Here is an 11,639-nt window from a genome sequence, read left to right as displayed (position 1 = left end):
TCAATTCATATAAAACAGCAGAAGGGGTAAGTAAATTGCCATCATCACCTTGCTATATTAAAAAAAAAATCAAGGCTACGTTACTGCAAATTTAGCTCGAGTGAATGACTGCTTTTATATCACTACAGCAGTATTAAGATTTAAAAAAAATGCTGTCTTACCTTCGTTTCTCCCTAGCTTTCCATATAAATCCAACCCCTTATAGTTTGTTGTAAACTGTGACACACGGTCAAAATAAGCTTCAAATCGTTTCTATGTGAACAATTGATGTCCTTACATGCACATATTTCCTGACTTTGTTATACATCCAACGCTTTAAACACATAAATCCTTTGTTGATATTTTATTTTAAAATCCCAGTGCAAGACAACATTTGTTGTCTGCATCAATCTACGTCACCAATGAATTTTGACCTTGCCCTTCCAAAACTTCCTGTAATATCAGTGTTAGGTAAATTCAGACCCAGGATATGCATCTTTGTTTCCCACAAATATAACAGAATACCAAAAATTAAAATATTCCTATACACACAAAATTAAAGTACATAACGCAAGTGTGAAGAATTATGTATATTTTCAATATAATTTTTTCCGTAAAACAATTTGACAGATTAAATTTTATGATTTATCAGAACAAATATTTTATTGTAGGATACTGAATAGCTACCAGGTGAAGACACAAGATGGAAAAGCACAAACATGGCTGTGTACATTACATGTAATAACTTAAGCCGTAAGTACCCGCAGATATATTTTACAAGGTATGAAATAATGCAGATGTCTTGAGTTTGTTTTTCAGTCCTAACAAATTTTTTTTTGTAAATTTTCAAAGTATGTTTATTCATTGACAATTTCCCAATACACAAACATGTATACTCCTAATTCGCCTATATCATATACCTAGTTGTGTATCAGCCCTGTTTAGACTAGGCGAGACAGCAAATGGGAAGTAGGGCTGTCTCGTCCTCAGGGCTGAGATATCTCTGTCTCGGCCTGTTGTCAAGGAACGGTCCCAGCTCGCCCTCTTATTTCAAATCATTTCTGTTTAATTTGTATGTATTAAGAGTAAAATTTATTTTTAAGAAATAAATACAGACTAAAATCTTTAAAAATTATTTATTTGTGCTAGAATATTGAGAAAACTGTTTTTAAAATTGTAAAATACTTTGGAATTATTTTATTATAACTGTATAAAATAGGCAAAGTAATTTTGAAATACTTTTACTGTGTCAGTAAAACTTGAATGTTTAGAACGAAGATGGATATTGCGAGTTCAGGGATATAGCGAAGTTTTCTTGGATCCCCAGCTATGTAAATATAATGAATTCCTTATATGGATTAAACAAATTTTGACTTTGCTATTTATCCTAGTTTTACTTAACAAGTTAAAACTAAAAATTGGGACTTTTTATAAGACCTTTCTGAGAACTTCAAACAACCTTAAAGGACATTGAGAAGTTATAAATATTATCATGATAAAATGAAAATTGTTGCACGAAAAGATTGAAATTTCAAGCTTCACTTTCAGACTATGAATTAAATTGTAAATTAAAGAGTTATCCTTCCTGTCTGGGGATCCTTAAGTATCTTAACAGTAAAATTATAAATTACTTCAAACATGAAACAGTTTTAGATTATAGGATAAACCAGTTTGTATGAACTGTTTTTATTGTTTTATTAATTAAGTAAAATTTAAAAATATTTTACAAAATAAATAATTTGTTATATATGTCCTATATTAAAGGATATTATATGAATTTCAGAGGAATAAATGTTTATAAAAGTCAAGCGCCCACTGATGCTGGAGTGTGGAGTCCATGACTTGTAGTAAAGACATGAAACAGAAGTGAGAAAATGTCGACATCAGTCATCTATGAATGAAGATGGAGATCAAGTGACTTGTCTCTATGCTAAAATTTCTGAGGAAAATGGTGTTGTCTGGCTCATCCAATGATCACTCCATTTGCAGACTACCAGGTAATCTTTGGTTTTGTCAATACTTTAATTTGTGTCTGAAAAATTAATGATAAAACATTTTAATTTGTCATAAGATTCAGTGCATAAAAAATACTTATAAATTTGCACAAAGTGAAATTTAAAGATACATTAAAAATTCAGATCATGTTCATCATATTAAGTAACATGAATTGTTTACTTATTAAAAATACATATACTTGGTTAATTCTCATTTTCAGGTTCCAATCTGAAGTATACGTAGGAAGAGTAAAATCTTTTTCATTCAAATAACTACTTACTAGCTGTGATCCAGATGAACGTCCTGATTGTTTTGTCCAACATAAGATGACTTTCAATCTGACACATTATTCTGAAAAATTGAGTGAACATCCTTCTTCATGCATGTCTTTGTTATGGTATCTTGTCTCTGCATGGTCATCATAACTTTGCACTCTTGTGAATTATGTAACCTATAAAACATCATTTTGTAAGTTAGTAATAAAATTACATGTATAATCAAATATTCTATGCTTCATTCATTAATATATTTTTGATCAAGGTTTGTTTATTCTTTCAAATGGTGAGATTGTGCATTATTAAAGGTGCTTTTACACAGATTTGAAGTTAATATTTTCTCAAATATCCTGTAAAATATAATGACTATCACATATATTGCAAAAGCATTTTATTCACACAAAAATATTACAAGAGGCACATGGGCCACATTGCTTACCTGAATAGCTTTGACCATGCAGTTCTTTACAAGATTAACCCCTTGTTATACCTTTTCTGACCCCAACCTACCCCCGGGGTCATAAATTGTACAATATAAAATCTACACTACCCCACAAAGATTTTGCATAAGTTTTAGCTTTGCTTTCCCAGTAATTCCCTAGAAGAAATTTTTTATAGAATTTTCTTAATATATACTGAGTACTTCAATTTTAAAGTTTGATTCCCTATTGTGGCCCCGACCTAATAATTTGAACAATTTTGAATCTACTCTCTCCCAGGATGCTTCCACATAAGTTTCAACTTTTCTGTCCCAGTGGTTCATGGGAAGAAATATAAGGATACTAAGAGAATAATATACAATTGAAAGAATTTAGAGGGAAAAGTGTAATAGACAGCAGGTGCTCAGAGCGTCAAAAATTCATTCTCAATACATGTACAGTGGACCTTCAGATATCCGAACACCAGATTACTGGATGCTTCAGTATCCGGATGATTTTTCATCAGAACAAAATTTTTTAACGTTTAATATTTTTTCTTGTTTAGCAGATAATTCAGATATGTGGATGCTTCACATATCCGGACAAATTGACCATAAAACAAAGTGGATGGATAAATGAGGCTCCACTGTATTTAAAAGAGACAGGATGTTTTAAATATCTTGAATTTTATAGTAGACTTACTACTTATGTTATGCATATTATCTTTGCTTTAGCCAAAGGTTTCTGGTCTGCCTCTCTCCTTATACTGCAGTGTCTAAATCAAGCTTCATATTGCTGAAAGAAGAGAAAGTGTCATAAAAGTGCATAACAGGACATCAATTTCATCATAAACTAGAGTGTTCCAATTTAAGGAACAAATGTGTCACTTGCTTTTAGCTTCTTTATTAAGATGTATCTAACTCTATGAGTGGCCAGCTATTTTTATGCTACTGGCATATACAGTATGCAACCCTCAACTGAATAATTTAGTTGAAATCATTATAAACAATTATTAATTTTATCATTTAACGTGTTAATATGCGTTTCAAAGCAATTGTCACATTGCTTGATCAACTTTGGGGGACCAAATCCCAATGTAATCTTGTAATGTTTAAGATATCAGTTTGTGTGGTTTCTGAATATATATATCATACAATTTCAAAGAACAGTATTATAAGTTAATAAACATGAATAAATGTTAATTTATCAACACCGCCACTCAAAAGTCTTAAGTTAATTTAAATTGACTGGGATATTTCTTTGTAAAGTAGGTCAAAGGTCAAGTCAACCATGCTATACAAATACTAGCAAATAAGGATAAAATGTTTTGTTTGATGTACTCCGACTGACCCATCAAAATGCCCCAACAATTTTTATAAGCAACTTGAATTTTTTTTTTTTAATTTAGTTTCATTAACAGTAATAGAGACTGTTTCATTTTAAAACTGTGGTATATGATTTCTGAATTCTCTTGGATGCTTTTAGTTAAAAATTTTTAATGATTAATATTTCACCTGTCTATAGTTATCTAGTGTGTATTGAAAACTGTTATAATTTATGAGTCTGCAATTTTTTAATGACACTTTAATATCACTTTGATCAATACTATTAAGCCAAAAAAAGCTACCTATACCTACCCTCCTTGAAAAATGTGTGACAGAGTATATCAAACAAAAATAATTTATTAATCATGGCCTGCAGTTTTTTAAAACAATTACTTAGCTGATAATCTTCTATAGTTAAGGAAACGGAAATTTTCAAATTAAGTTCACATTTAAGCAGTATAGGACTTTACAGAGAAATGATGATGTTGAGGCTATGTCCAGCTTTAAAATAGCGTTCACTTGCCCTCTCCCAACTCAGGATTAGGTTGGCTGGTAGGTGAGAAAATTATTCTCAGAAAATTTAATATAAATTTTATTAATTTCCCCCCCCCCCTCCCCCCCCAAAAAAAAGATTGCTGGAGATTACAAAAAAAAAAAAGTGTCATTAGCCAGTTGGTTGGGACAGGGCAATCAAACTTTTTTTAAAGAAGACCTGGCTGAGAATTTGAACTCATAGTATGTACATGACAGTATTGATGGGAATTTGTCTCTGGTGTTATATGTACATATTTACAAGTCTGTACTCAGATTCAGATGAAACGATTCAGCCTATCTTAACTTTCTATGCTGATCAAATTATACAGACATGTTCTTTCTGTTTTCCTTTCATGAATAGTGTTTAAATCACTTTCTCATTCAATTAAACTGCAAGGTCAAGAAAATGGTTTCCTGAAACAGCCAGGTAACATGCATATTCATCTACTTTATGTCTGGTTCTGCTAATTAATTCATCAATATGCATGCATGTACATAAATCACCATTAGAACTCAATCCTGTTTAATTGACAAAGATTTAATTTAAAAAATACATGCACATATTTTAATATTATAAATAAAGTTTTAAAAAATAATTAGAATGTGTTATCTATTGAAAACTCTGTTTTGATGCTCCCAGAGTGTTGATACTACACATAAATGTAAAATTAAAAATGTTCTTTAGATCTATAGTTTGTTATATATGTGCCAAATGCATGTACATGAAATGTTATAAATTGAAAATGAAAGTAGAAATAAACTTAAGTTAATTGCTATGATAATCAGCTGTGCCTTTCTTTCTGGTAATTATGTTCCCCAAACGAAGTTGGGGAACATATTGTTTTCACTCTGTTTCTTATTATTATTATTCTTATTATTATTATTTTTCTTCCTGGGAAAATTTTGTCCGCGAGTGATCTTGTAAACTACACATCCGACTTAGGTGAAACCGTTTTAGGGTAAGTAGGCATGTTATGTAGATTTGCGGAATCAAGGTCATTTTGCGCGCATGTGCTTGCAAGAGCGCGCACGTGCAAAACTTAAAATGAGCAATATATAATGGATATAACCGTAACTTCTCTATTTTGTGACGAAATGTTTTGAAACTTATAAAGTTAGGATATATTAGTAGTATGCACAAGATGACATGGTCAAAATAGCAAGATCGCACGCGCATGCACGTGTGCTTCGCTCTGATTGGCTGAAACTAAAGTCTCAATATCTTTCTTGTTTTTTGATAAAATCATTTGAAATTTTGAACATAGTCATACATTAGGGAGATCTACAGCCTGTAATATAAGATTTTTCATGAAAGCATGTGCATGCACATGTGCTTGCAAGAGCTCGCACGTGCAACACGAGAAATGTCCAATATAATTGATACAGACGTAACTATTAAAATTATTGATGAAATGCTTTGAAACTCATTCTATAAGTATATATTAAGAGTATGCACAAGATGACATGGTCAAAATAGCAAGATCGCACGCGCATGCACGTGTGCTTCGCTCTGATTGGCTGAAACTAAAGTCTCAATATCTTTCTTGTTTCTTGTCATAATCCTTTGAAATTTTGAACATAGACCTACATTATGAAGATCTACAGCATGATATATAAGAATTTTCATGAAATCATGCGCATGCCCGCGTGCTGCAATCTGATTGGCTGAAACTTTAAATGGCAATATCTACTTTGTTTTTTGACGAAATGCTTTGAAATTTAAAACATTGTCATGCATTAGAATATCCTACAATATGATATAGAAAAAAATCATGAAATCACGCGCATGCACGTGTGCTGCAATCTGATTGGCTTAAACTTGAAATGGCTATAACTCCCTTGTTTTTCAACCAAACAGGATGGGATTTAGAATATAGATAGATGTAAGGGACTCCTACAAGAAGGTATGGTCATCATGCACGTGCACGCACGTGCGTGCATTTGGAACGAGTGAAATGAAAAATACATTTAAAAGAGTGATTTTTCATACTTTTGGACTGAATGCTTTAATATATTGTATATTAAAATATGTAGATAGTGTAGACAAGATGATATGATCATAACGGACATGCATTCACATGCGCACGGGTGCAATGCAAAAATTTGAATATAATTGGTATCCTTCTGAGAAAACGTTGTTAAAGTCAAAATGCACAGAGTTTGTCTTATTTAATGAAGCTTACAGGGAATATGGCATCAAAAAGGAGTTGGGGAGCGTTTGGGGAACATCTGTAACGGTCCCCGTTACAATTAGCACTAGTTTTTCACCTACTTGTTTAACCATCTTCTTATTCTATTATAATCATAGAATTTTTTCACACATGGGCTTTCATACAGACCGTTACAGGGCACAATAACCATGAGCACTTACCAAATACAAATAGCTGAAATCGTTGTATCTAATGTCATCAATATCACGCGTTTTGAAATTTATACACTCTTACCATTTGTAGACACTTCTTTCTTGTGTGTATATGAGCTAGTAAAACAACAAAAGCGCAAAAATACCATAGAAATATTAAACAACTTACGTTTTAAACACTGGCGAGCTTGCATCATCATGTCAACATCCATTCTCCACAAGTTATACTTCGTTAGATTCGGACTATTTCCTCGAAGTTAATAATTAAACTTGTTAATTGCTGTTAAAATTAATTTTAATTCAAAGTGAAAGTTGTATTATCAATGAAAGCAATTTAAATTAATTCCTTTAATTTTTAATGATTTTTCGGAAATTTATTTTGCAAAGGCCGACTACTCCCTTCAAAAACTGGTTCCCGGCCCCGTAACCTAGACGTTGATGGACGAGTTTACCATGTTAAATCCCCGTAGACTTTGAATTTGCCGCCGTGTGTATACACTGGTTGACCTCGAGGGTTCGGATAAATGCAGGAAGTTTGGAAAAAAATCAATCTACCAATTGGATATAGGTTGAAGTCCAAGGTATTTATTTATTTTGAGATATTTTGTAAAAAGTAGTGACGTTCCGGTCGTGGGACAGACTATAGATCGACTTACCTAGACGGTGGCGCTGTTTACACATACGGTCAGAAGATATTCTTCCGCAACCTCACAAGAGTTTATTCAATTTAGTTTTTTTTTATTTGGTTTATCTTGTCTTCAGTAGCGAAAATTAAATGAAAATAACAAGTTTTTTTATAAGAACTTGGTGAGTAATTTTCACAACAAAGGTAAACTAGAATTAAAGAAAAGACGAGGACTATTTTATCTTGCTCATGTCTACTAGAATACACAGTGAACTCTTTGCCGTAAAGATACACCGGCCTGACCGGGAACTATAATGGCTTCGTAAGCCATAAAAAACCTTGAATCTACACTACCTAAGGATACTTCCATATTAGTTTCACTTTTACTAGCCCAATGGTTGTGAAAATCAGAAAAATCGCGGAATCTGGGATCTGTGAGAATCTTAATATCTTCTAAAGTGATGGTAGTAGGGACTGAACCCTGTTTTAAAAATTTCATTGTAGATATGGAATCTGTTCAAATATTTGCGGACAATAGAGGGAAAAATCTGTCTGTTGAAAATGCATAAGTAAAAACATTCCTTGGAGTCAGGATGATCACCATCCTTCAAACATTTCTTCATTTTGAAAACAATAATATTAGCATTTATGTAAATGCTGGAATCAATGATTTTACTTGTTTCAAAAGGCGAAAATACTAGGAAGAACGTATTACAGAAGAAATTATTAACATGCAAGATTTATAAGCCTACATATATAAAAAAAAATTGCAAGAATCTGTAGAAAACCAGAAGTCTCTGTCGAGACTGTTACTCTACTTGTTAATACTTTAAACAAAGAAAAGTGGCAGTTGGTACTTGAAACCAATCGCATCATCTCGGGTCTTTCCGTCAGAGGTCGAAAAAACAACCTCGAATGTACAATATCACCGGATGTTAAAATTTTATACATTTCCTGTTTATTCAAATATATATTTCAATATTCCATGAAGTCCCTTCTATGGTATATTTTAGGTAATGTCATTACACTGAATAAAGCTTATCTCCATATTCCACAGATAAAAGGTCTCCATACATTTATTTCAAAGATCGTGAGTGAAAAAGAAGGGTTGTCATGGCGGCTTCTATATACATTCGAGGTCGTTTTTCCGCTAGTCGGAAAGGCCCGAGAAGTTGCGATTGACTTGAATTTCACAACAGCAATAAACAGAATAATGACGATGTATCTCAGTGAACAATACTTGCATGCCAAATTACTCATGTACTATAATCAGGGAAATACAAAGTCTCTCTGTGGTGTGACCTAGCATTCTAAAAGAAATGGCATTGGACAACATGTAAATATATCTGATGTAGTTGTCCAAACCTACAATAATGAAAAAACTGTATCCACAACAAATTCCTGTATAGTTGTAGTTAGTGTGATATTGTATTAAAAGAGCTTAGTTTAAACATAATATTTAAACTTAAAGATATTAAAATTCTTCAATTGAAAGACAAACCCCCAGCTTCCTTGTTCATTTTTCTAATGACATCCAATATATCTTTTCTCTTGTTGCATTTTTCTTTATTCATTTAAATAGATATCATTGTTTTATGGTATATTTACTTCTTAGAAAGTTCAGGCGCCTACATCAACAACTTTGAACCAATACATCGTAGCCTTCAACATTGAAGATACTTCCCATTTTCGGTGACGTCTCCATATGAGTGAAACATTCTCGAGAGGGACGTTAAACAATATACAACCTAACCCATCTATCGGTTGTTTGGGATGGGAGGGGTGAGAAACGTAATTACTGAAAATAATGTAGACCCCGCATCTCATTACTAATCTACCGACTTTCCAAGTGAGACCTACCCAGTGTTGGGTTTAAGAATTGACTAAAAATTGGTTTAACTATAAATCAATATTTTTTAAATTCAAAACTGGTTTATAAATTATGAAGTTGTTGCTTTTTTTAAGAAAAAATATTTTACAATGATATACCTACAGAAAATAACATGGGAATTGGGTATTTAAAAAAAAAAGAGGAAACGCCTACAATTATATGTAACAATTATTCTTTGAGGAAAATAATTGCAGAATTCAACGAGTTTGGATGGGGATGTTATTTTGTTATCAGCTGAGTACTTCAAAGGGGTGATTTCCAGATGGAAGCTCCAGCTGCTTCAGATGGTGACGGAAGGTAGATGCCTGCAGACACTCTCCAGATATGCTCTTTCGGATTTAGCCAAAATGCATGTATTGCCAGGTGATCAGGAAGACTTCCTGATTTCACTCAATGAGGCCATTAGAGGGCAGAAGAGTCCTGCGGGTTTCAAACCCTACCTCTATATTTTCCGTTTTGGCGAAAGAAACGGTAAAGGAGTCCAGCTTGAATTTGACTGCAGCCTCGTACTAGATCAGACTATCCATGTGGCCTGTACACTGAATGGAGTACATTTTATTTAACATTAAAGTATACTATGTGCAAAATATCTACAATTTAGAAAAATCTCAAGAACACTGAAATACCTTAAAAGAGCAATTTGGTGATAAAACACTAACATTTTTTCAGAAATAATTGAAACCCATTTAAGAAAGGATCATATAAAAACTTAATTGAAATGCCACAACTGATCATGAGCTGATTAGTGTAATAATTAGTCTCATGCATTGCATATGATACTCCATATTTTTAATAACAGGGCTCAAAAAAGGCATAGAATGTTTTAATAATGAAAATAATTCAGTATCCAACCATTTTGTTTAAAAATACTATTATCAGTAATTTTTCATGGTATGCTTTTTTTGCTTTTATTCAGGATGAGGCTATTAAAGTAGTCAAGTTCTTAAAAAAATGTTCAACTATGGCCTTCGAACCTTTTGACATAAAGACTTGAAATATACAACAAGGAAAGGTGACGTCAAAGCAAGGTGCTTGTGACCTTGAAATATTGACCTTAACTTTTTAAATCAAGGTCAAATTCGAAAAAAAACTGTATCAACGTTAAAACTTATAGCTTGGAAAGATGAGTTTGAAGAGAGGTTCAGAGTCCAAAAAAGTTGACCTTAACAGACCTGTTTACCCATATCGTTGTTTCTCAGTAATTTTGATGAAATTTTTCCGTGAGATTTGACATTTGCCAGTGAGATTCCATTTTTTATTGATTTTACATATATTTATGGAGAAAGACTGTTTTTCTGATTACTTAGTCGCCGGCGTGGCAGAGTGGTTAGAGCGTCTGCTCTAGAGTAGCGAAGTAAGGACGCAGTAGGTGCTTGCACGAAAAAGACCCCTCCCCGCTCAATGGCCCGAGTAGAGGAAAAATTTGCAGTTCTCCACCGGCAAGTAGTGGCGTCTCCATAGAAATGAAAGATTCGAGAGAGGGACTTTAAACAACGTATACTCAATCAATTTGATTTCCAAAAGGAACATAAAGAAAACTTTTAATGCGAAAATTCCGAAGAAATGTATTTCCGTATTTTTATAACATCATAACGTGAGACGTATTTTGTACTAAAAATCCGTATAAAATACGGCGAAATCGTAAGAGTAAACAGGTCTGCCTTAAACAAAAATAATACCCTCAAGTTGAACTTATCATAGTATGTGTTGATTGAAGCTAATAACCACCTAAACAGAAGTGATGAAAACTTTATATAAAGTGTTTAAAAGAAGATAAAATAGTTCATGTATCTTGCATTTCAGAAAATGTTGTGGAAGATTTTGTGAATGATGATGGTGTGGATATTCTGGGGACAAGGAAGAGAGCAAAGACAAGTAAGTCATCTTTAAAGGAAAAGATTGATTAATTGAAAATCACAATCTACATTTGTAGAATGCCCAGTAAGTTCTCCTTAGGGGAGTCGTTGAGTTTTTCAAACACTGAAAAAGGAAAGAAAATATTTTTCATTGCATTAAATAAAAAGAAACTATTTTTTTCATTGCAAAGGGACTTTGCATATATCCAAATGGGTATGGCTTAAATATAGGAACTTCAAAGGCAGAATGAATAAAAAAAAAAAGGAATAGTTAAGCACTCATAGGTCTACCAACATTGCGTTAAATAGACGCCTTCCAACATACAGATGTCAGCATAAAATCATTGATATTTTTTCTTTTGATAGGCACAAGAAGAA

General features: G+C 32.7%; 2 long non-coding RNA genes across 2 annotated transcripts; one reads left to right on the top strand and one right to left on the bottom strand.

The window, feature by feature from the left end:
• The first annotated feature begins 659 nt into the window (after nt 1-659).
• On the top strand, nt 660-2,319 carry LOC134261937 (uncharacterized). The gene is made up of 3 exons (XR_009990918.1): nt 660-760; nt 1,763-1,976; nt 2,195-2,319. It is a non-coding gene; the product is annotated as an uncharacterized LOC134261937 (long non-coding RNA).
• LOC134261936 (uncharacterized) lies at nt 1,869-7,162 on the bottom strand. The gene is made up of 4 exons (XR_009990917.1): nt 7,059-7,162; nt 3,371-3,463; nt 2,255-2,425; nt 1,869-2,011 (listed from the first exon to the last, which is right to left on the bottom strand). It is a non-coding gene; the product is annotated as an uncharacterized LOC134261936 (long non-coding RNA).
• Between the last annotated feature and the right edge of the window lie 4,477 nt (nt 7,163-11,639).

The sequence above is a fragment of the Saccostrea cucullata genome, unplaced genomic scaffold (genome assembly GCF_032062105.1).
Source record: "Saccostrea cucullata isolate Sc308-1 unplaced genomic scaffold, CSIRO_AGI_Scuc_v1 ctg1017, whole genome shotgun sequence".
Lineage (NCBI taxonomy): Eukaryota > Metazoa > Mollusca > Bivalvia > Ostreida > Ostreidae > Saccostrea > Saccostrea cuccullata.
The sequence above is the reverse complement of the archived record's forward strand: the minus strand, read 5'-3'. Positions and strand labels throughout refer to the sequence as shown.